Raw genomic sequence first — 27,494 nt, forward strand, 5'->3', positions numbered from 1 at the left:
AAGTATTGGCTATATAGTCTAAAGGAGACCATATAGCCACATAAATCTACGTATTTTTAAAGCTAATATTTATTGAATGCTTGCTATGTGGTAAGTGCTTGTTGTGTTTAGCCCCATTTAATCCTCACAACAATGCTATAAGTCAAGTGCTATCATTATTCCTATTGTACAAATGAGAAATCCGAGATTCTAAGATGTTAGATAATTTGTTCAAGTAAGCATTGCAGCCAGGATTTGCACCATGTATTGTCCATTTACAGAGGAAGGGCTCTTTGGTATACAACCTTATTACCATTGCATTTGTATGTCACAGGCCTATTGCAAATATGTAGAGGCAACTATTTCCTTGACCTTTGCTGGTTCCTCAGGATTGGGGGACTAGCTGGCATCAGTAATTAGTTGAGTATAGGAGCAAAAGTCAAGTTCATTTCTAAGAGTTAATGCAGTTTGGAAGGTGCACAGGATTTGATATTTGAATCTCACAGTTTTCCCTGACAGTCTTCTATTGATTTAAAGAAGTCAACTTCTTAAAACTTCAGCTTTTTAATCCATAAAATTGGGATAATACACCTTATGGGCATTATTGTGAGGATCAAGTGAGATAACATGGGGAAAACACTGGGTAAAGTCCTATTTAAATATTAGTTACAATTTTCTTCTTTTTCATATAACACCATTTTCAGGATTTTTAGCAAAGTCTCTCTTATAAAGTAGTTGCACTCACAAGCTGCTTGATGAACTGACTTTAGTAGACTTGGATGGAGCAATGAATAAGGATCACTGGTTCCAATCCTAGGAGCACTAATTTGACCTGTAGTTACCTGTTTGTTTAGAATTTTCCAACAGAGCTTAGGATACCTATGAGGAAATTGTCTTCTTGAATGATGCATATGCATTGTCAAAGGAACCAATCACTTTGCAACCACAGAGAAACTTGGAGGTAGAGGTAGATTTCAAGTTAAAAAACTGAAAGTTTGCAGAATTTCATTAGAATGTCTGAAAAAATCAGATATGCATCATTACAGAATGAATGTTAGTTATTGTATACCTGAGATGGAAAGCGTGGTTCAGCCCAGGAAAGTGCCCTAGCCAAGCAGGGAGCTCCATTTATCTTAATTCTTTCTACTTTTCTTAAACTTCTTTCTTCCTTTTCATCTTGTATCTGTGGCTTATTGAGTTTGTAAGGTCCTTATTTTTAAAACTGTCCTTTTGTTGATGCTGCTTATTAAATAATTATAGTGGCAAGACAAGTCTGTTATTATACTTACAAGATACTGACAATCCACTGTTGCTAACTCTTGGCTTCCATTCTTAACAAGAAGCCAGGAGAATCTGAATGATTTCAATCTAGAGATAATTTAAAGAAAACAAATTTTAATCCTCGCTCTTTTTCCCACCAAGCTCTTGGTGAAACAGTCAACATGTTGTAAAATGGCCAAAAGCTAGGGTGAAATTCACAAACTTAATGATCATTTCTCACAATCTATGTATTTGAGACCAACTTCCCCATGAAATATAGACTACTATTATTCTATTCTTTTTTATGAATAGGAAAATCAAGGTTATAAGAGATTAAAGGACTTGTTTGAGATTAGTAAAATCCAGCAGGGAAGAGCCTGGGATTTATATGACAAATCCTTTTAGAGAAGTGCTCACAGACACTTTTCTGCCACAAAGGATAACAATAAATACATTCATATTATCATCTTTGAACCTAAGGAAGTAGCATCACATTGAACAAACAAAAATAAATTTATTGATATATATGTATAGATTCACATAAAAAACAATTCTGTTTTAAAAGCATGTATCTCAACAAATCCTTATCTTTTGAAAATATGATAAGGCAAGTAAAAAATTCAAGATAAATTATGGGCTAGAAAGGAAAGTCTGAACAAAAAAAAATAGTAAAATAAGTAAGAGTGAACTTTTCTTTTTTTCTAAGTAAGGTGTGTTCTCTAATCTTAGAGAGTTACCTCTGGGTGAGACAAAGATCCAAGAGATCTTAAGACTTGAATGACTTTATAATAATATTTTAAATTCTTATGCAACCTTTTTTGATTAAGGATTTGAAAATATTTGTGAACAAATGGGCTCAAATTTCTTATTACTTTTAGAAGATATTGGTAATACGTACATATTAACCAAGTTATGCTAACTCCAGGCAGAGGAGCTGAGCAGCTAAAAGACATCAATATGCATTTTATGTTTACGAGGTAAGGGCCTTCCTTATCACTGACTCTGCAGTACTATGCTTCTTTTCATATAGCTGAATTTTTACTTTAGATAGTATGGGATCATCTTTTAATTTAGAAATTAGTTTAGATACCAGTAAAGATGAGTAGCTGTGTAGTTTGAACAGTCACATAATCTCTTCGGGTCTTAGTTTTTTTCATCTTTGAAGCACATATGTATACAAGAGTGAAGACTGAGAAGAAGGGTAAGATACACAAGCTCAACATTTCTAAAACTCTGTTCCAAGGAACACTGGCAGTGGTGGGCTAGAGCCAGAAGCTTGGGAGCCAGTGATGTCATATTGGCAATTTGTTACTGGCCATGGTCGGGATTATTTACACCATGGAAATGGACAAGTGCTACAGACCAGGCCCTCTCCCTTTCCCAAGAGCTGGTTGTTAAGCATTTGCCAGCATATCTCTAGTGTTTACAAATATTCTTTGAAAGAAAAGCGTTCTACTGTCAAATAAATGTTGGAAGCACAGGGTTAGACAAACTTAGTTCCTTTCTCCCTTCATCCCTCCTTTCCTTCTTCTTTCCTTTCTTCTTTCTCTTGCCCTGACAAGAAATGTGATTCTTAAGGACATCAAAGAAGAGAGATATATAGCACCTTACATTATAAAACTCGGTAGAAATGCTCGTAAGACATATCTCTTAATTTTTAAATTTACATTCCTCATTGGGACTGATCACATCTTTCCCCATGTCTCTTTCTTCACTTTCTCTGAGATCTATTTCATCATTTATTATACAAGTAGCATGTGATATTTTTGTATAAAACAATATTTTTATATAAAATAATAAAAAGTACAAATATATTTAGAGAGTAAAATGTAAACTCCCCTCTTGTTTTTTTTGAACAGCAGATCTTCTCAGCCTTATTACTGCTAAAATGTGCACCACAAGCTCCCAGAAAAAATTTTCAAATTTTATCTGAACACAAACATTGTTCCCTTAAACACCTATTAACATGTTTAAGTACATGAATATTTTTTGGAAGGCAGTTGCAGAAATAATGGATGAGTGGATTTCTAAGAAACCCCTGAGTTGAAAAATTATACCAAGTGTATGATGCTAAAGATGGCAATTATTTTAGATACAGGATGAACCACATGATACATAGAGGTTCCGTTTTTGGATATGTTTGTGAAATAAGAACAAATGATTCTGTTGATTTACTTTTAGGGTGGGAATGATTTTTACTGTTTTCAAGTGTTGAAGTGCTCAGCTCTCTTTTGGTGGTTATCTAGAGATATCATAGGTGTGGAAGATTTTGTGAAATTTCAAGGGAATGCTGTTGCTGTAACCCAAAACATCCTAGAAATGGAGTCTGTATGTAGTGGTTCTTGAAGTGGAAAATTAAATACATTAAGAACTAAGTGTGTTTAAGAATATATCTACAGACATTTACAGATAGATATGAGATAGGCAGACAGACAGGTCGATTGATTGATTGATAAATCAATAAATATAAATATAGTTTTAAAGTTTCCAGAAGAAACTTTGGATCCACGAATTCTATTTAAAGCCTGGCTTTTACTTTTATTGATCCTGTTCACTAAATTTAAATTATTTCTGCGGTACGTTTGCAAGTTTTTATGTCCACTGCTTCAACTAGTGTTAAGGGAGGTTATAAGACTATACTTTCCTCTTAAGAAAAATTTATCCAATTAACCCCTTTGGTTTGTTGTCAGAGATCTTTTAAAGTATAAATTGTAGATAAAGTATGGTTATGAAAACAGTTTATTTGCCCGTGAAATATGGTATAATTACTAAGTACAATATGAGTACCTGGTTCAGTACCTTACTCATACTAGGCTCATACTAGAGTTCTTGTTAGTTTGAATTAGTATATGGATTCTGATAACTGCTATTAAAATAAGGTGTAATGTTAAAAGAGTAAAGTAAAGCAAAAGGCCAAGGGAGATGACAACATGGATTAAAGGAATTACTGAACTCTTATTGTAGAGTACACAGATAAATCTTAAAGATCGCCTTTTTTAAACTCACCCTGTATCTTATTGAAGTAAGCAATAAAAAACTTGGTCTGGTCTCAGTGTGCTAAATGCTACTGCTGAAAGGGTGTTAGACTGAAGGAATCCAGTGGTAAGTTGTAAGTGACACATGCACAGAACTGTTAGCAATTAACCTTTTTCTCCTTCTTGGAATTCACAAGGGACGGGGCCCACAGGAAGCTAAAGTTAGCTTTCTTCTCCTTTTAGTTAGGAGTAAATGCCTTTTGCAGAAAATACTGCCTGCTGACCATATTAAAGATAAAATTGAGAATAATTTAATACAACCTTACTATCCACAGGTTAGGTAAGTGTTGAAAGAAATTGCCATGAATAGAGGTTGGGAAGAGTTACTCTTAAGAGTGTAGGTACTGAATTTTGAAATCCGAGGCCAACTGAACAGGGCAAATGAGGATATTACAAACAAACTCTTGTCAAAAGCAAAGATAAGTGAGGGTGATTTTCCAATTATTTCTGAATATTCCTAAGGAACAGATTATAAATTCCTGCCTACTTTGAGGATAAATGTACACAAAGTGCCAGTTTTACTGCAATGGAGAGACTTTTTATTTACTCTCCTTTTCCCAAAAAGAGAGAGTCTCAGCTTAATGGAACTGAGTTCTATAAAAACAGTTGTTTTTAGGAAAAGAAAGAATAAAAGATGAAATTAGCTGAATATCTGTTATAGGAAATTAAAATTATTCTTTGAAAGCTCAATGCAATTTTGTGAGCTATTATATACCTAGTGTCCAACACATATTAGGCAAACAATACATATTTACTGAGTAAATCATAAACAAATGCATGCATGAATTTTTTTTTTTCAATGTAGGTAGGTAGAGAGGCCAGTGAGAAAATAGAAAAAAAATACTGAAAGATAACTAGAAGTCTTTGTACATACCCAATACAAGTTGACGGGTTTAATTTTCTTTTGGCAAATTAATGTTACTCTTTTTTTATAATAAAACATAGTTCCATCTTGCTTAGCTAATACTTGTGATCTTATTGTATTTTTCCCTTTATTTAAAAACTCTTATTTCCACCAGTGATAACAATGAACCGTAATGCCATGAATATTGGAGAAACCTCTCTTTAGGGGAAGTGGATAGCCCTAATTCACAGCAGGGCCAGGTTACTGTGAAGAGAACTCCTAACCCCAACGGTCTGTAAGAACCGTCCCCACGATGACACACCTCCACTGATTGTCCAGTCACCTTCTGTCACTTCTTCAGATCCCACTTCCTGTCTGCAATCCTGTTTGCTTTTGTATCTGTGGTTCTCAAGTCCCTCCGCCCTGTGCTCTCTTCACAAGTGCACATTCTACAGCAGGAGGGCAAACCCACTCTCACCCTCACTTTCCAGCCGCAGATCCTAAAACACCAACCTCAGTTAAAAACCTAGCCCTTCTATCTTTGGAGGGAAGGTCAGATTTTGTTCCCAGTTCCATCAAGGGGATTTAACTAGCTCATCTCTAAGGTCATATTTGGCTCTAACAGACTATGAATCTTGATTTTTATGGTTCTAGGATTCTACAACATTAAGTAATAACCACAGAATATACTTTTATATTTCCATTTCAAAGCTCTGGCCCATATGTGATTGATCAGGTGGATGGAAGGAGTGAAAAAGCAGCAGGATACCCCTGAGGAGGTTGCTGTGGCCAGCAGCAAACGTGGGCAGGTGACTGCTCCCCAGGGATCCTGCAGAAAGGATGCATGCAAATGCTGTCTCTTCCAGGAGTCAGGATGTCAGGGCTTGTCTGCTACCTGGTCCAGTCCCTGAAAAGGTTATGATGCCTCGCATACCTGGTGTGTATTTTGAAATTAAAATATTTCTTTGTCACAAAACTCAAAATTTATACAGATGTTAAAATGAAAATCATGAGGGTTTATGTTTTGTTTTGTCTTATTGTTAAGGTTTCCTGGTTATAAAATTCTAGACAAGTTCATAGCAGTGAAAATTTTCTGACTGCTACTGTATGCATACATTTGGGTCTTTCTGCTTAAAAATTTCACATTGACTTTGAGCTTGGGTTTGAAATTTTGCCCTTATTTTTGTCAAATGCCAACTTCATGGTTCTTTCAGTCATTCAGATGTGGAGAACTATGAGTCTAAAACCACCCCCAGGTACACTCTACAGGTGCACACGTTAACCCCACGGATATCTCCAGCCCTGTTTCTATTTTTGTAATTTGGTGGCATTCTCACTTGTTCTATGGCTTCACTGATCACTTCTATGTTGGTCATTCCAGAAAGCCCTCTACAGGTCCACTCTAAATGACCTCCTATATTTCATTGTTTTGCTTGTGCTCAGACCACTAATTTCTTCAACACTGTGTCATCCATATAACTCACAAACTTTGAAGTAATTTTTGACACTTTCCGTTCCTTTTATCCAATCAGTCACTGATTCCTGTTTTTTCTACTTCTTTAAAATATTTGTCCATTTAGTGAGTGGTGACTGCCTGCCTTTTATGCACTGGACACCATATTAGGAGCTGGGGATACAACTGGCTTTGCCTTCATAAAGCCTGCAAACAAGCAGGTTTGAAATATCTCTTGCGTCTTGCCCCTTCCATTCTATTCCCTTAGTTCCTGTTTCCATGGCCCTGGACTGATGATGTGTTGTGCTAATGCTGATCTTTTGAATTCTGTTTTACATATGGGATTGCCAGATTCATCTTCCTGAAACACAAAGATGATCATGCCATTCCTTTGCTCAAAAACCTGCAGTGGCTCCCCATTTTCTACTGTGAAGCAGCCTGTTATAGTTGGGGAAATACTGTGCCAAGAGTCTGCAGTCTGCTGTGGGTTCCAACCCTGGCTCTGCCTGAAATGCACTGTCTGACTTGGGATAAGTTTCTGATCTTTGTTTCCTTATCAGTAATGGGATGGGGGCTGGAGGACTGGGTGTGGTGAATCCTAACATCCCTTCTGCTTCATTTCCTATTTACTGCTATTTGTTCTATTTATAGAGCCCTACCCCTCTTTGGACTTAGGAGGCTTCAAACTTTGATATATCTTCTAACATGTGCATATGATATGGTTTGGCTGTGTTCCCACCCAAATCTCATCTCGAAGTGTAATCCCCATATCCCCATGTGTCGAGGGAGGGACCTGGTAGGGGGTGATTGAATCATGGGGGCAGTTTCCCCCATGCTGTTCTGGTGATAGTGAGTGAGTTCTCACGAGATCTGATGGTTTTATAAGTGGCAATGTTGCCTGGGCTTTTCTCTCTGTCCTGCCACCTTGCAAAGAAGGTGCCTGCTTCCCCTTCTGCCATGATTCTAAGTTTCCTGAGGCTTCCTCAGCCATGCAGAAGGGTGAGTCAATTAAACTTCTTTCCTTTATAAATTACCCAGTCTCAGGGAAGTTCTTTATAGCAGTGTGAAAACAGACTAATACAGCATAGGAGATTTCTAAAGAAATTGAATAACATTTTTCTAAGGACCTCTGCTTTTTGCCATGATGTTGGAAAAGCTCCTTGATTTATCACCAGAAGGAGAAAGAAGATTTAATAATCCTCTGCTCTCTTCTTTCTTGGTGTGAAAATAATTACCAGGACAGCCATTAGCTATTGCACATTTCTGACTTCCTGAAGTCAGTACAGGTGTGTCAGAAGGGAGAATCAGGGCATCTGAAGCTGACTCTATTGTTTTATTGATCTGAATGCTTAGATTTCAGACTTCGAACATGAGCTCATCTCTGGTGCTGAATGAACATTAGGGCAGGTTGGAAAACAACTACTTTCTCCCAGGTTAAGCTGTAGCCACTGATCTTTGTTAAGGGTGGTTTTCCTGAAGCACCCAGCTCAGGAACACTAGTGACTCTTCCTTTTCCTAAGAGCTTGCAGCTCTTTCTATATTGCTCAATGTTTTGAGTCACAGAAGTGGCAAATTTGGTGTGGTTACTCTTTGGAACATTGATATTTAAGAGTAGCCACTTCCACACCTGAAGCAAATATGGTCGTGAATATCTTTGGATTTATATTAGAAAAAAATCATATGTTCCCAGAAGAGACATATGCAAGCCCACTGATATTCCGCCACTTCTTTGAAGGTTCTGTGACAAATTCGTTGTTGAGTTATGGTCATCACGGCCACACAAGGAACAGCAAGGAAAAATGATAGTCCGTCATATATTATGGTGATGTTCCCGTGTTATTCAGGGTGATTATACTGATTCTAGAAGTATATCATATTGACTACCAGCTCGAGTCTTACCCACTCCTGTGCCCCCTCTGTGACCTCCATGGCTACGGAGTCTCTGCCTGCTGGCTTCGTGGGGATCTTGTATGTGCAGAAAAGAACATGATGGGGAGATAATGAGAAAGATTTCTCAATCTTATTATTACATTTGTAATTGTGTACTTGAATTTCACCAAGACAACAGCAATTGGTAGTTTTGGTTAGAGAGAAAACAATATGGTATGTTAGGAGCCTGTTATATAGTTTACAGAGTTTTTGATGATTTCCTTGTAAAATCATGCCTTATGAAACCATGTCTAAATTATTTAGAAAATAGTGACTCATTTCTTAGCAGAATGTACTTAAGCTAGATTATTTTGCTGGCTATGATGTATATGTGAATAAAATAATTCACAGGAGTTTTATGTTTGCCCTGTATTTTTCATTGGTCTGGTTTTAAAAGACAGAAGTTAGACTATGCTTTCTTCTTTTAATTCTAGGTATGTCTTACTCCTACATTTAGTTATTTTCCTCTCCAAATAAGATATTACTCTTTCTTAGTTAATATTCATAAAGCACTTGGAACACTGCCTGTCGCATGGTATTAAATAAAATCAGTAAATAAATGCAAAAATTAACTAAATTAATTAAAAATAAAATCCCAGAAACATTTTGGGGAAAAATTCTGATAACTTTGGCATTGTCAGTAGCTCATATGTGAAAGTAATTTTAGGCTTTACCCCCAAATAAATGAGATTTAAACCAAATCTCATTTTGGATAAAAGTCAAAATTGATTTTTAAAAATAATATGTAAACCTATTTTACACAAATTCTTATTCATGCTTATTGTAGAAACTATATGCAAATAGAGATTAAAACAAACTTCCACTACTTAATCATCTTAACATTTTAATATTTTCTTGTCCTTTTATCCAAAAATTTTCCCTCTGTATATATGTATATATATCTACTATATATATGTAAATGCTAAAAAAAGAATGTGTGTGCATATTAAATTATATTTAAAAATATATATACATATGTATACATATTTTAAATATACGTTTTAGTCAGATCTATTTTTTTCATTCACTCAACAAATCCCTACAAAGCAGTTTAAATTGTCATGCTGATGACCATGTGGCCGGCCGTGAGCTTGTGTTTTACACGTGTTGTTTTGTCTTGCTCTTATAACTCCTATGAGGTAGCTACTATTGTGTCTACTTTACAGAAGAGTGTCTGAGGATTACACTGAAGAACTTATCAAGGCCATGCAGCTGGTGTCTGAACTGGAATTTGAATCCACTGCGCTCTGAATCACTGGGCATTCATGCTAGATATCTCCATGAACTAGGATGGTTAATTTATTACATTTACCATATTTAGAACAACACCTTCATAAAAAGGTGTATAAACCAGTCATCATGAGCCACACACTGTATTCAACCCATTTTCAAGACCTAGGTTTACCTTGCCGACTGAGATTTCCACAGCATGAAAATCAAAAGATCTGGGTTTTCATCCTGCTTCTAACTAACTGTATGATGTAACACAAGTCATTGGGCTTCTACTGACTTTTCTTTTCTTGACTGAAACATCCCTCTTGGATTGGGCTGTGAGCTATTTATTCACCTACAATCTGTCGAACACATTTGAAAAGACAAGTTAGACCCTGGGATAACAAAAGAAATAAGATATAATCCCTCCCCTTAAGGAGCTCCCCTTGTAGTAGAATAAAGACCACTGGGCTTCAGGGTGCTGTGTGCATTGACAGAGGTGTGAGCCTGGTGCTGATGAAGCTCTGAGGAAGGAGAGATGCCTCCTCCCAGCACCTCCAGCTCTGAAACGCATGACTCTAAAAATGACCGGCCTTTACACAGATATATGTCTTCTCCATCCTTTGGAATGTAATTCATTTCAAGGTGAAAAATATGTGTTTACTGAGGGCTTTAACATAAAGCCACATGAATAGTAGCTTAGCTCACTTAAACACTTCATCAGAGAAAACTGCGATGACAGTGTAATGTTAGCCATTTAGCTTCTTTTTAGGGGTAGAATAAAAGCTTCGATTATGTTTTTGAGTTAGTGTATTATAAATTAAGAAATGAGTTGGGCTTTATAGAATTTAGAAGTTTATCATTTCTTTTTATTCCATTGAAACATAAAGGCAAAGTACCATATAACGGTTGGACTCACCACATACAAAAGATGGATATTTGTGTTTTTTCTTTGTAAGTAGTGTTGAAAAGTGTTTAGATAAATTATTTGAAATAGAAACCTTAAATTTCATATTTCTTAGTAAAGTGTTTGTAAAGGGAAAAAATTCAAATCTTATTTTGTTATAGTAAATTAAAATGCATTTTCTAAGGAGAATATTCATATTCAATTGTTTTACTTACATGCTACTTCCTTCTATAAAGAGATCATATATAACTTTGCTTTTTAGTCAAATTAAATTGTAAACTCTTCTCATTGGTGTTGGAAACGATTTGCACATTGAGTTACTAAATATTGCTAAATATTCATAACCTATTGACTTTGAGACATTTTATATCCTAAGACTTTCCAAGTGTAAGCTTGAAAATACTTTGATAAATAAGATGACCAAATTATCATTCATTTATTTAAGATAGAATGAAGTAATAATATGGTTATCATAAAGACTGAGTAATTGACAATGTTTGCCTTCAATGTGAATTTAAGGAGGGATGTCTATGTGGGGAAGGAGGAGAGAAAAATAAGGAGGGCAATATGCTTAATTCATGTTTCCTTGTGGATGACTTTGTTCACAGGGTACCCAAAGTCCCCAATCCAAGGTGTCTCCTCTCTCATCCACTAATGAAGTAACATCCAAAGGCACCAGAACCCTGATCTCTTAGGTCTTGCTCTAGTGCTCTTTCTGTTATATCACCTTGTAAGGGCTAGTGATTTTTTTGGGTGGGCTGGGGAACAGGCCCAAATGAACTCTACTTAGATCTTTAGTTCAAAAAGGAATAGTGAAGGTAATGGTTTTATTATTTACTCAAAATACGTGCTAGGAACTCAAGCACCAGGTATATTTAGCCAGAAAGCCTAAAGAACAAAGTCGACGTTAACTGACTTTAAAAGTAAATGACACGATCAGGCACAGTGGCTCACACCTGAAATCCCAGCACTCTGGGAGGCCGAGGCAGGTGGATCTCCTGAGGCCAGGAGTTTGAGACCAGCCTGGCCAACATGGTGAAACCCCGTCTCTACTAAAAATGCAAAAATTAGCTGGGTGTGGTGGCAGGCACCTGTAATCCCAGCTATTCAGGAGGTTGAGGCAGGAGAATCACTTGAACCCGGAAAGCGGAGGTTGCAGTGAGCAGAGATTGTGTCATTGCACTGCAGCCTGGGTGACAAGCGCGAAACTCCATCTCAAAAAATAAATAAATAAATAAATTTATAAAATGCAGGAGAAAAATACAAAATTATGAACTCGGATTTCTAATTTAGTAGTCCTAAACTTCACAGCTGCCCTTTGAAAACTGAATTTGCACAGGTTGTGTCTCATTGATTAGATTTCATCCTGAGCTGCAAAGTCCTTCAATGAACTTTATGCATAATATCTTTCTGGTTCTATCCTGAAGAATATTCACACTACTTTGTGATTACGCAGAGATGACAAACATTAACATACTATTCTTTGAGTGCCTTTTCTTCCAGGTGGCTGCATGTGTTTTTGGTTCTGATTTGTAGATGAAGGGGAGTGTGGGCCACAGAAGGCTCCACTGTAAGAGATGGTACATATAGAGATTAGAGAAGCCCTTCATCTCCTTTTTTGATAAAAATGTTGTTTGAGATCACCATTAATTTTCTAGGTGTTTTAAAAGAATGAATAACCCTTTTCAATCTGGAAATTTTTAAATTCAATCATTTAAAAGAATGAATAAACCTTTTCAATCTGCTTTTGGAGACTTATCTCAGGGTTAGGCAAAGAAGATGATCACCCCTCAGCTGCGCTGTGCAACTGCTTAGCTTCCTGATTTCATTGCGGAGTTGGCCTCTTAATTTTCCCCAGCTGGGTCCCCTTGGCTCAGGGGAGACTTTCTTGGTTAATGCCAGTCAGGATGCTGTTGTTTCTGCACAATTAAAACACAATCCACACCTCCTTTAATCAACAAACCTCAATGATTATAATGAAAGACCTTCTGATATTTTAAATCCAGAATGGCCGTGAGCTGCTGGGTCATGGCTTCCATCCAGGAAGCCAAGGAGAGATGGGTGGATGGGTCACCTGACACAGGGCCTGGCAATAAAAGACGAACTAAAGGGGGAGAGATAGGTGGAGATAAAGGTGAAAGCGTTTTTATTACTTGGCAATCCATCATTTTAAGGAGGAGAGAGTCCCAAAGAATAATGGAACTATGCAGATACAGTGAATTTGGCTGCTGAAGAAACAAACGTTACTCTACAATGGTGTTGTCAGTTGACAACATCTATTTATTGAACACAGCACAGAGCACTGTACTAGGCATTATGCCAGGGCTTAAATTACACAGACACTCTCAGACTCACACCCCCTTTCTTCCTGTAACCTGGAGAGAAGGGAAACAGGGAAGAGATATTTGCTTCCTCCCTTTCCTTAGGGTTTATACTATAGTGAATTACATATTCCAATGAGATGATTTTACATAATGACAGTCTTTGTCAACACTAATATCCTGTTAAGGAAAGATGACTTCGAAGAGAACATTAATACAGTTTCATAAGTGACAATTATAACACAGGATGAAACATGGATAAAATAACACTTTTGTTTATACTGAGACAAGTGTTCCAAGTCTCTTTAGGTCTCTTTAAATATAGAGCATTGTCTGCCCTCCCCTTGACCCCTTCTCTTCCTCACCCCTCCTCCATTGCCCCCATTCTTCTTTGGAATAGTCACCCCCACCCCACTCCATGACTTGGTTTCACTTCACTCTGCAAGAGCACAGAGCCACTAACAAAAGTAAGGAAGAGAGTGTGGAAGATAAAAGCAGTTACTCAGTGAGGGGTCCTGAGTGGGCAGTTTAAACTATGACTGGGAAATGTCTCTACCCAACTGCTACACCTCTCCCTGCCCATTTCATTAAGCAGAGGTTCTTTTTGGATAACTAGGTTCTCTGTGGGGATGTGGAGCACCTTTTTGGTGTGCTAAGCTTTTTACTCACTTTCATCTAATAATTAATTCAAGCAAATCAACACCTGACTCAGGGCGAAGATGCTTTGATGCTGGTACAAAAAAAATTGCAAAGATGTGAAGATGCTGGCGCAGAAGAGAAGGCCAGCAGGACCAGGACAGGAAGAAAGCATGAGAGAGGGTGCTGGGACTCCACCCACATCAGGTTTTCTACTCCAGACTGGCTATAACTCCCACTTCTGCACACTTGGGATCCCAACATCCTCCTTAAATGTTGGGAGGTGTCCACATTATGATCTTATGTTGTTAGGGGCTAAATTGTGTGTTTTCTACAAATTCCAGTGTTGAAGCTCTAATCCTTATGACCTCAGAATGTGACTGTATTTGGAGATAGTCTTTAAAGAGGTGATTAAGTTAAAATGAGACCATTAGGGTGGATCCTAATCCAGTATGACTGGTGTCCTTTTAAGGAGGAGAGAGACACTAGACATCAGTGCACACAGAGGAATGACCATGTGAGGACACAGCATAATAGTGGCCACCTGTAAGCCAAGGAGAGAGGCCCAGGAGAAACCAGCCCTGCCAGCCCCTTGATCTTAGACTCCAGCCTCCAGAATTGTGAGAAAATAAATTTCTGTTGTTTAAGCTATCCAGCCTGTGATATTTTGTTATGGCAGCCCTAATAAACTAGTGTGTGTATAATGAAGCCCTGGACAACAAAGACTCTAATTTCTCCGCATATTTGTAGAACTCATCCCAATTATATAGAGCTCCTACTCTGAGTGCTAGACATGGTGTTAAACACTTTCCCTGTGTTATCTTGTTTAACCATTAAGCTGAATCCTCCAAAACCCTTTGGAAATCAGGCTTATCTAAGAAACTCAATATTGTAGTGAAGCTGTTTTAAAGAAGAATTGAAGGTATTTATCTTATAATCTGTTATATTGTGTTACATTTTAAGATAATGCTAATCTAAGGACTGATAACAATTTAATTTGCCAGAATCATTAAACCAAATAACATCTTTAATAGTGGCTCCTAGACAGGGGCAACTGTATATTTTAATGCCATATTTGGGGAAAAAAAAACCAGAGTAGAAAACATATCTATAAATAAGAATTAATTGCTACAAATTACCTGGGAAAGGAAGGATGTCAAGTTCATATAAAGAATATTATTGACCCATGGATTTACAGCTATATAATAATTTGGTACCTGGTTTATTTCTTAAAGACCTAGCACGTTTCTTGTTCTTTTCTCCTACTATATTATGTGTACATGACATTTCAATAATCAAGCAAAAAAGATGTATGCACTATCTTAGTCTTTGTTGTCTAATTAAAACTTTTTATGCATAGCAATTTGTTACCATTTTGCATTATCATCTGAGTTCATTTCTCATGGAAAAAAAATTCACATCAGTTTAAAAGGATATTTCTTTAATCAACAGTTCTGATTGTCAGTAGTACCATTTCGTAGATAGTTTTTAGCTGACTAACAAATCTTTTATTTTATTGGCTGTCTCATTTTGCTCTCTTGCATGTTTCACATTTATGGTCTATTCAGACATTCTCCTGTTTTGTTAAGTGGAAATCTGTGTGGTCTTTGATGTAAGACATAATTTATTTGACAAGGAAATATGAGTCTGTGCCCTGAATCCACATTTAACTGATGGATTGAGAAATTTTAAAATTGCAGCAAGATAGACTCTCCTCCAGATAGCTGTACTACTTGCATTTTGCTAATCTATTTGGGAGTGAATTTACATATGTGTGTCTATATATGAATATATAGAGTCATACAACCATGCAGCTGTACTCGTGCAATTTTTCTACTTTGTTAATAGAAAATGCAGTCTCATTTTGTTTGTCATTAATGGTTCCTATAGAAAACTTTCAAATAATTTTTTTCTGAAATTAAATTCAAGATACTAAGTTTTATCTTCATATAGATAGCTTTATAAAGAGAGTGATAATGTCTTCAAATTTGTGCTGCTCACTCCTCAACCTAGTAAATGGAAGTTCTGTTAGCATTTCAAGATTTATATATTTCATACATTCTCCCAAGTCTATGGCCCAGTTCTGGTAATTGGAAACTTACTTTCAGCTCATTCCCTGTGCTCAAACTGCTTGTCAATTAACCTTTGCAAAATGAAAGTTTTAAAAAATACGACTTTCATGTTTCAATCATGTTCATTTTCAATCATCTCAAAATGTAGAAATTGAATAACACCTAGGGGCCTACAGTGCTTTTTACATATCATTTAAGGTTTAAAACATCTCTTTGATGTTCAAATATGACTGCCATTTATATTCAATAGATGAGATTAAGTGGTTAAAATTACTTGTACTGGTCATGCCCCTGCTTTGTTTATAGGTATGAACAAAATACTAAAGATTTTTCACAAATATGCACCATTTCCATTGATGTTTTTGACTGCTGTCTGTGACACACTAGGCCATATTAAGTAATGGGGAAGAAATCATAGGTCCTACTATGATATTAAAAATTTACATTTTGTTGAATTAAATAGAGTTGTTGACCGTTCTACACTGTTGATGATATGAAGGGAAAAAGCTAACAACTTCTAACAATAACAGGGGCGAAAAACAGGAAAAAAACAAATGTTAAATGCCAAAGATTGGCAAGTGCAATCATTGGTAGGTTGACAGTGGCTACTGAGTCTTGTTTTTTGAGAGGTTGGGGGTTACCATCTCTTAGGATAGTAGCTAAATAAAGGGGAAAGAGGTCCACCATTTAGTCCAGACATGTCGACTAGAGCCTGTGAACTATTTTGCATGGTATTGTGGTTTTACAAAGATAAATTAGACCTCAATTTTCCCCACTTTAGCAGCCCCCCTGTACTTACTCCTGCCGAATTATTTCCCATCCTGGACTGCTTAATCATTTATTTGCACACCCGTTTCTTCCTTGGAGTATATTTTGTTTTCCTAACCTGGCAGAGTGGAGAATGTTTCACCAAGAACATCACAACTCTTAATATTCATGCCTGAGAAGGAGAATAAGAACACAACCATCTCTCAGAGTTCTTGGGAACATCTCCACGTAAAATTTTTTGTTATTTACCTGCCTTCTGCTCTCTTAGATCTTAGATCCTCTTTGAAACAAAAGCTCTCATTCTCAGAGTGTCTTCTCCTTCTCTTAGAAAACCCACCCTATAATATTTAAACTCCATTTAATAACCACCCTTACCCTTTGGGAAATTTTTCAAACTTTGCCTAATCTTTCCTTTGTCTTGGACCCAATTTACTCTTCAACCTGCCAGGAGAGAAATTATGTAGCACATAGACATGGTCTCTTCCTCTCTTGCCTTTTTCATCTTTTGCTTTTCCTTTTTCATTCATCACTGAATGCTAGTGGAATCAAAATCCAGTGATAATTTCTGGCCAGGCATGGTGGCTGACACTTGTAATCCCAGCACTTTGGGAGGCTGAGACAAGTTGATTATTTGAGCCCAGGAGTTCACCACCAGCTTGGGCAACATGGCTGAACCCTGTCTCTACCAAAAAAAAAAAAAAAAAAAAAAAGGACAGAGGAAAAAAAAATCCAACAATAATTTCTTACACTGATGATATGTAAAGTATTAGGGGATTGTAGGGTCTGATAGACATAGATTTGACTCTGGGTACTACATTACTGTGTGACTTTGGGGAGATTCATATCCCCTCATCGCATCTCAATTTCCCCATCTGTTGAACCTACCTTTCAGAGTTATGCAAACAGAAATAAAACATTTAGCACAAGCCTGACACAAAATAGCATGTTCAGTAAATGCTGTCTTCTCAAAAGCAGTATAGAAGAGGTTAGTGGCATAGACGCTGAAGCTAGACGGCCTGGGTTCATAGTTCCAACTCCACCAGTTGTGTGATGTGGGCAAGCTATCTAACTTCCTGGTTTGGTAGCAATTTATTTCTTGGGGTTTTTGTGAGGATTAAAGTAGTTAATATCCGTAAAACACTTAGAATAGGGCCTGGCATCTGGTAAGCATTATTTTGGTATGATGTACCATTATTTTCATCTCCTTTCTTCAAGATATGACCCTGATCTCATGAACAAGGTTAAGTGTAACCATTGTTTCCCAATGACTTGAAGCAAAGTTGAGCTGCAAACTTGTTGGTGAAATATAGCCTTCTTTAGCTGATTTCCAAGCAATGCTCTGATGAGAGCATGTTAACTTTTCTTGAAAGAAAGTGGCCGGGCCCAGTGGCTCACGCCTATACTCTCAGCACTTTGGGAGGTGGGTGGATCACGAGGTCATGAGATCGAGACCATCCTGGCTAACACAGTGAAGTCCTGTCTCTACTAAAAATACAAAAAATTAGCCAGACGTTGTGGCAGGCGCCTGTAGTCCCAGCTACTTGGGAGGCTGAGGCAGGAGAATGGCATGAACCCGGGAGGCGAAGCTTGTAGTGAGCCAAGATAGCGCCACTGCACTCCAGCCTGGGTGACAGAAAGAGACTCTGTCTTAAGAAAAAAAAAAAGCATAGAGGGCACATTCTATCTGTTATGAGCTATGAATTATAGTGTAGGGGAGAAAAAGAGCTATCTTTCCCTCACTTACCATAAGGCTCATGGCTGAGGCCTCTATAACAAAAGACAGATTAACAAGAAAGAAGCACATAAATGTAATTAATATAAGTTTCACGTGACATGAAAGCCTTCAGAAATGAAGACCCAGAAATGAAGACCCAAAGAAACAGGGAAACCTGTGTATTTTTATGCTAAGTTTGATGAAGAAGTGGATAGTTGTGCAGAAGTATGATTAGATAAAGGGTGTATGATCTAATGGTAATAAACTGGGGAACTTAGCAAGGCCTGATTGCTCAGATTCTTTTCTGTTTCCCTGTGTCTTCATAGTCCTTCATAGGGACATTCTTTTCCTCCCTAAGGTATAGGGAGGGTGTCTCTGAAATGACTGTCTTATGACCTACTTTGGAAGATGAGATAATTTGTTGAGGGCCTACTTTAGGGAAGAAGATGAGAGTGACCATCCTGCTTCTACTGTTTTCTCAAATGCCAAGGTGCCATATTTTGAGATTGTGTGTTCTGCACCCCATCAGTGGCCTTTGCTAGGACACTGGATAGGTTGGTTGGCTATAGTTCTCAGTTGTTCTTATGCATATGGGAATCCAGGAAACCAAGCTGAGATTAAGGAAAGAAAAGCCCTTAAGAGTGAATCTTTGAGTATTAAATTCTACATGTATCAGCATTCAAAAATGTGAAAGGAGAGCTTGCTAATTATTTCAGCAGTGAAATAAGCAACAGTCAACCTGGTTTATTCATGTAGGTTGGAATTGACAGTCAAATGAAATCCCAGTGAAAACTCAGGAAAGATATTCAAGATCAACTTTGTTTTTCTACAAGTCAAAAAGACACCATTTAAAAATGTAACACTGGTCAGGCACGGTGGCTCACGCCTGTAATCTCTGCACTTTGGGAGACTGAGGCGGGCGGATCACCTGAGATCAGGAGTTTGAGACCAGCCTGGCCAACATGGCAAAACCCCTTCTCTACTAAAAAAAAAAAAAAATTAGCCGGGTGTGGTGGCGTGCGTCTGTAATCCCAGCTACTCAGGAGGCTGAGGCAGGAGAATCGCTTAAACCTGGGAGGTGGAGATTGCTGTGAGCCGAGATTACGCCATTGCACTCCAGCCTGGGCAACAGAGTGAGAGTCTGTCTTAAAAAAAAAAAAAAGTAACAGTGATACATGTATTCAGCTTGAAGAGACTGAGATGAAGGTATGAGAATTTACCAGTCAACTCCTGGGGCTGGTGATGCATAAATTACACAGACCCTTATGAACACAAATTAAAGTAAAGATAATGTATACAGCATTGAGCTTTTGGAATTCTAACTAGTTGTTCTCATTATATCTTGTCTGAGCATCAGTGTGATTAAAGCAATTGATTTTTCCTTTATCATTTCATCTTTTTATCCTTCATCAGTAACCTCATATAATCTTTATTCACTGCTATAAACAAAGACAATGTCTTGACTTCATAAAACCGATACCTTTTTTCCTTGGTTTTATTTTAGAGCTAGTTTTGGCCCATGATGAATTGCTGAATGGTTGATTTCCTCACACTCCTTTTTGCTAACCTTTCATGACAGCTTCTGGATTGCTCTACCTAGTAATTTGCTCCATAATAATGGCTACTGTAAGATGTCTCCTAACTATTTCCTTTATTTTTAACAAGGATTCTTAACACCCTCTGTAGGTAACAATATGCAATTACAGATATAAAGTGTTCCCCAGGGGATGGCTGCTCACAGATGCCACTAGGAATTTTGTAATGCAACTGTTAAAGGTAATGAAAACAAAGAATCAGATTCTCCAAACATCCAGTTCAAATAAAATTTTAATTAAAAGTTATGAAGGCATTTTATTGATTAACAATTTTAGTAATTAAAGAGTGTGGTTGACATTTTTTTTCCAGTTAGATTTGTTCTTCCTTTGAGATCTCTAATTATTGTATGGTTTTACATTTATTGATAACTCTGTTTGATGAATGCAGATGCCACCTTTTACGGCCATCGTTGACAGAGTAATCATATTGTGAGAAACACCAGGCTTATGTAGTAACAGCTGTTGCAGTTATCCATGCTGACATCCATCGGGGAAATGTGTTTGCTGCTATCATGGGTACACGATAAATGGAAGGTGCAATAAAGCACAAGCTAACATTTTGAATATCCTTACAACTCTGGGAACTTTATTGCATATTACAAGCACTTTGATCTCTGTCCAGTACTTAAGTCTTAATTATCAGACTAATTGCACAGACTATGTTCATTTTCAGTGGTAATCCTTTTGTGATTAGCTTCTGTGTTCAATAACTGACTTATCTTTTAATTAAAAGGACTATTAACCTTAAGGCTGCTGCTGTGTCTTGGGATTAACCCATACAGAGTTAATGTTTAATATCATTGTAAAAGCTTTTGCTGAAAGGTGTAGCATAAAAATGTGTAGAGGGAAAGCCATGAAATGTATCTCACTTTTCTGATGTGCAGAAAAGCCCTACTAAAGGTGACAGTTTTAACAAATCCTCTTTGTAGATTAAATTTCCGAAGGGCCTACCTAACTGTGCAGCCACTGGATTAACCCTTTGAACCCTATTCTCGTTTACAGAAAGAGAGCACTTACTTTAGGATAAGGCAGAGTTTTTTCTCAATTTTCGAAATCATTATATGTGTACGTGATCAGGGTGCTTAGCTGCTGGGAGTCCAGAATAGAGAATTTCTTTTTCTTTCTTTCTTTTTATCCCTATAGCTGAAAGTTTTTTGATATTGATTTCTTTGGAAAGGTTCACAGCAGCTTGAAAATAGACATAACAGTGGCACCTTTTCCCATGTTCCAAGCAATGTGTGGTCAAAGTGAGTAAAACAGTTCACAGGTAACTAGTGAAATGATTAAGGAGCAGATGCAGGGAGAATCAGTACCGAAGTGTGGAGAGCTTGCCAAAAAGCCAGATGCAGCTGCTGAAAACGCTGTATTTCTTCTTCACTTTGGCATCTGGGTTTTTTTCCCCAGTGTGCCCAATGACACAGGGTCTATTGCTGTGCCGGTCACTTAGGATGAAGGAGAAAAATGGTCTCTCCACTTCCTCCTTCTCTTGCTCATATCCCTGCCTCCCAGAGGTACAGGCCCTTCATTGATTTCTAACCCCATTGATTTCTAACATGTAAGATGCAGGCCTCTGGGACTAAGGAGCTGCACAGATGCCTCTATTCTAAAGCTCCTAGGCCAGCAAGTGACCCAGTAGATGCTATTCTGTCTCTGTCCTCTTCCAAATTTTACTACTTCTATCAGTAATGCAAAAGACTATCCTGACAAGAATTTTCCTTCAATAGTGCATGTTTTTTGGGAATTTGGTGATAACATGAACTATTTACCAAATAAGCAGTGTATTCTTGCACTCTGTGGTGAAGTAGGCTGTGAGATCCTGCCCTCTTGAAGCTTAGAGTCTAGCTAGGAGGATAGTAACTGCTTCCAACACACTACACTCATTGCTAGGGAGGGTAGCATAGCAAAGGGATTGATCATACCTGAATAGATTGTTTTCTTCCTAGGTTTAGAATTCACTGGCTATTTTGTTCTTAATAATGAATAGGGATTTTGCATGTGATGAGTAGGGCTTGTATAATTTTATCAATGTTAGTGGGGAGAAAGTCTACCCAGGTGGTTTAGCACATCAGCTCTGGAGCTAGATACCAATTCAATCCCAGCTCCGTCAATTACCAGCTGTGTGACCATGGACAAGTTACTCCTTTATGGAATTTTGGATTCCTCAATTATAGAATGGGGATAATACTAGTGTTGTAAAAAATGAATGAGATGGCATATGTGAAGCATTTAGCACAATATCTGATGCATAGTGTTTAATAAATGGTGGCTATCATTATCCAAATTTAACTATACCTCGATACAGCAACTGGTAGCTACAAAATGAGTAGAAGTGTATTACATACAATAATTGTGATGATAATACTTTCTTATAATTCTGGCCTGCAGATCTCTATTGATCTTTACAGGATTATAATGAAATAGGCTACTTGACTGATGAGGAAACTGAGGCTTGGGATAGATACGTGGCTCGCTCAGGTTCACATGTTGGAAATGGGGGACTTAGAGCTCAAACCAGAGTCTCCAAGCACTTGATTGCTAGAAATTATGTTAAAAGAAGAGGGAGCTGCATGGTTCAGGAGGTTTCATTCTTTTTCAGGTTTTCTTGCTAACTCACAGCCCAATCACTTATCTCCTTTTCTCTCAAGGCATTAAACTTTTCCTAAATAAAGTAATTTAAGTGTATTTATTAAATATTTATTGACTATAAAAAATGGTAATTTATTGTAATTAAAGAATGCATTTATATTTCTAAGATTCAAAAATCTATCCTGCTGCCATTATGCATTTCCAAATATATTTCAAAAGAGTTTGCAAATGAATCTGCATTTAGTAGAGAAACTCTAATTATGCATTTAATTCTTACAGCAAATCTACATTAATTATATGAGATTAACTTATATCAATTAAAATTTATCAAAGCTCAAACTGTCTTGGAAGGAAGTGACACATGAAAAATTGTGTTATTTGTAATAGTACATGGTTATGTATTATGTTGTTTTAAAAACAGAGCTAGAATGCTATGATCCATATTCTTCTATTGTTAAGGAGCACATGTGAAGGAGTTTTTTTAAATAAAAAAAGCTTAGTCCTTTTTATTTAAAAACTTTAATATCCCATTTCATCTAAAACGTTCCACTTCCCTCCATATAGGCTAGCCTTGGGACTCGAATAGCTTGGACAAAGTGTGTTATTGAACTGTAGATCGTGTTTTCATAAAAGAAAAGTGGCCCAGCACAACACTGGGTGAAATGAACATGTCTAAGACAACATCCTAAGGTAATTTATTAGCCCTAACAATTTTGGAGTTGGGAGTAGGAGGTTGGAATATATTGACACACATATATAGGAAAATGGCTGGAAGTTTTTTTTTTTTTTTTTTTTTTTTGAGACGGAGTCTCGCTCTGTCACCCAGGCTGGAGTGCAGTGGCGCAATCTCGGCTCACTGCAAGCTCCGCCTCCCGGGTTCACACCATTCTCCTGCCTCAGCCTCTCCGAGTAGCTAGGACTACAGGCGCCCGCCAGCACGCCCAGCTAATTTTTTGTAATTTTAGTAGAGACGGGGTTTCACCGTGGTCTCGATCTCCTGACCTCGTGATCCGCCCGCCTTGGCCTCCCAAAGTGGTGGGATTACAAGCGTGAGCCACCACGGAAGTTTTTTTTTTTTTTTTTCGAGACGGAGTCTCGCTCTGTCACCCAGGCTGGAGTGCAGTGTCGCAATCTTGGCTCACTGCAAGCTCCGCCTCCCAGGTTCACGCCATTCTCCTGCCTCAGCCTCCCGAGTGGCTGGGACTACAGGCGCCTGCCACCACACCCGGCTAATTTTTTTTTTATATTTTAGTAGAGACGGGGTTTCACCGTGGTCTCGATCTCCTGACCTTGTGATCCTCCCGCCTCGGCCTCCCAAAGTGCTGGGATTACAAGAGTGAGCCACTGTGCCCGGCCTGGAAGTTTTAAGAATAGATTCTACAAGCTAAATATATGTCTACACTTTAATTTCTGCTTATAATCTTAAGTAAAGATGAAGATACTATGATATGTTTTAAAAGTAAGTTGCAGTTGCCACAATAAACAGCCAATCTCTAATAGTACAGGATGCGAATAGCCATATTAGAGATAACCTGCCTAAAAGTGGCTATATTTTAAAAGGTTGTATTCTATGTGTGGCTCAAAGGTTTTTTTTCTTGTATGTGTGTGTGTAGAGGGTAGTCTCTCTACTATCTTTCTTAGTGTTTGAATCACACATCTTATTTATGCGGTGTGATTGAGGAATTTCAACTCATTCAGCTATAAACTGCCATCACAGAGCTCTGTACTGCAACCACTGCTGACATGGGCTCTTGCTATTTCCTGCATAGGAGCTGCCTTGATAATGGCTCCCTCTGATTCTCAACCTTTTCAGTCACCTTTATTATAATTAGTAAAGTGGTCTCATTTTTGTTATTAAAACTTAGTACTTTTTATTTAAAAGATTTAACATCTCATTTGATCTGAAACATTCCTCTTCCATTTATACAGACTGGCCTTGGGACTCAAACAGCTTGGAGTGACTGTGTGTGTGTGTGTGTGTGTGTGTTGCACAGTTAGCTCTGTCACACACCACTTTGTCTCTTTCTTGCTCTTATTCCTCTGGTGTAAGGGCAAGGAGGTAAAAAAGAACAAAATCATGTCCTTGTAACTCTGGCGCTCAAGGTGTCTTGTCAGTTGTACTTGCTGTTTCCATCGAAGCACATCCCACATTTGACCCCTTTCTTATCACTGTTGCTCCTTCTCTGTGATGGATCAACCGTCCAAATGCTGGTCTCTTGTGTGGCTGTTAGGGGGTGCTTTGATGAGTTCTTCTGAGGGCTGAAAGGTGCCTTCACCTGAAGAGTCCCCTGTAAGAGTCTGAGAGCCCCCTTAGGCTTGGCCTCTTGCCTTCTCCCTCAGCCCTTGTCCCAGACTGTCCTCTCAGTGGATGGTCTTCCTTTATCCTTTCAGCAGGACATCAGATGTCCTTGAGAACATCTGGAATTACTTACTGGCAGCTTCGGGATATTCCAAGCCTGTTCTGATTTTTCCCTGCCTCAAAACATGGAATCATCTATCCTCCAAGTAGTTCTGATTCTTCCTAATAAAGAACAGTATCGGAGACTAAAGTCTGAGTACTCTGGGATGCTCCAAGTCAGTTCTGAATTTTCCCTGCCTCAAAACTTGAGAGTTGAGCAAAGGTGCTACTGCTTCTCTCGGGACATCTTTAGTGGTAGAGCTGGAAAAATGTTTCTTTTTAAAGGAATTCTAACTTATTTCTAAACTTTGTTTTAATATAAATAATTTCATTTTCTCTATCACATTCTTACTTTACATGTTAACCTTTCAACTAAACTGTAATTCTGTCTTTTCAGAAAAAATTCTTACAGTCTCAATACTCCAATACTCATCATTTTGTAATCACTTTATTGATACAAAGGAGGATATTCTAAAACTTTAAAAAAGAATTTTTTTTTTTTGTGATGGAGTCTCACTCTGTCACCAGGCTGGAGTGCAGTGGCACCATCTCAGCTCACTGCAATCTCCGCCTCCTGGGTTCAAGCAATTCTCCTGCCTCAGCCTCCCAAGTAGCTGGGATTACAGGCATGCACCACCACACCCAGCTAATTGTTATATTTTTAATAGAGATGGGGTTTTACCATGTTGGCCAGGACGGTCTTGATCTCCTGACCTCGTGATCTGCCTGCCTCTGCTTCCCAAAGTGCTGGGATTACAGGCGTGAGTCACCATGCCTGGCGTAAAACGTAAGAGGGAATAATATAGTAACATGTAAATATGTAATAAATATATAATGTATACTAAATGTAGAAATATATAATAAGTATTTCATGTTAAAACTATTTATTTGTGGACTTAAGCAGAAAACAGCCAGATAATGGAGAGTTCTAATGAACTTCCTTGATCCTTAAATAAAGGTTTCTTATTGCTACAGACACAAATAACGAGGAATTTTCATTGTAAGTTCATTTTATTTTTGTTGGCTGCTGATGGACAGACTGAAGGTCTACTTCTCATCTTTTCAGTCCTCTTTTGGCATTAATGAGGCTCCACAAATAGAAGAATTTCAAATGGTCATAGCCATAGTCAGCCTTTGGCAAGGTTTAGATAGAATTAAATCTCAAGGAATACTGCCTAACAGTGGCAGAGCCTACTTATTTCTATGTTTCTAAAATGTTTTTTAGCTTGTACATTTCTCCTGCCATTACCTTACTTCGGACACTTGTTACCTCTACCTCAATTTTTGCAATCGTTTTCCTATTCAGATGTGCCAGTTTTCTTTTTGACTATGACTAGTTAAAATTTACCCATCTGTTTAAGGGTTTTATAAAATCGCAACGATTATATTCATTTCCAGGATTTCTAAATCTTTTTTTAAATATCCCTGCACTTGATTCAGAGCTGCCTGCTTTATTTTATAACCTACTGTTGTTTTCAAAGAAAACATATCTGAGGATCTCACAAATGTTCTTTTAAAATTACTCTATTGTTTCAATTTCCAAAATAAAAGTAAATTCTTTTGTGCCTTGAGTTTGTTGACTGTCTTTCATTGGGTGAATTTTTCTTTATGTGCTTTGTAACTCTTATTTGCAAACTCATTTTGAGTGGAAATTTGATTTTGTTTGTATTTGTTCTCTTCCTGAGCTCAGCCTTTCTTTTAGTGATTTTGTAGCTGTCTCCTGCAGACTCCAGCCCATAACCAGGTCTTACGTTATGTGAGCAACTTAGAGCTGTTACCCTGGGGGGATGTTGCTCATTCATCCCAGAACCTCAACTTCTGTTCCTGAGATGGGCAGCCCCATCCAATCTCTGATTCCCTTCCCCTTGTGGGAAATGTTCAGTCTTCCTTCCCCCTCATGAATTTAATTCCCCTTCTATTCTCATTGTCAAGATACTTGTCTTGATTTTGAGTGTAACTCTGCCTTTTAAATATTTTCTCTTCTTATTTTCATCTCTTTCTTGCTGTATGTTTCGAGGTCATAGTGATAGTGGTGGTGAGGTAGAGCTGAGGGGTGTTTGGTGTGAGCTACTCCACCCTCTTGACCAGAAATCCTACACTTAAATTCATAATTGGTATTCCTACCCCTAGTTATTCTCCATTTTCATTTATACATTATGCTACTGTAAGATTCAAATTCTTAAGGCATCAGTTTTGATCTCTACATTACACCTCTTAAAAACCTTAAATGTTTCCCCATTGGCTATCAAGAAAAATGCTCTAGTGTAGTGTAATTACGTATAACATTGACTGTTGGTTTAAGATTACAGAATTATTTCTAAACTTCATAATTTTTAAAATTATAATAACTAACGGACCAATTTTTTTTCAATTTAAGACCAGGAACTTCACCCAAAATAGTTGTTACTAAATATCAAATAAAGACAAAACTTTTGTTTTTATTTTTCGCTGGTATACTTTACAATGAGCTCTGATTATTTTTTCCACCTTAATTTATTAGAACTATACAGAAATATAATTATTATCTACCCACTGCTAATTTGGCATTTCTTTTGATTTATTTTCTAGTGTTTATAATGGATAATATTGATTGATTTATACTTTCATGGCCACATATAGAGGTAAGACTTAGGGACATAGTATATGTTATGGATCAAATTAAAGTTAATGGTTTAAATGAGATTAGACTCCTGAATTTGACATCATTTATATGTTGCTCCATCTCAGGACTTATGCACTTTGTGGTAATCAGGAAAAACATGGTGATTTACCTAGAAGGCCACTG

This window comes from Nomascus leucogenys, chromosome 22a, assembly GCF_006542625.1.
Source record: "Nomascus leucogenys isolate Asia chromosome 22a, Asia_NLE_v1, whole genome shotgun sequence".
Taxonomy (NCBI): domain Eukaryota; kingdom Metazoa; phylum Chordata; class Mammalia; order Primates; family Hylobatidae; genus Nomascus; species Nomascus leucogenys.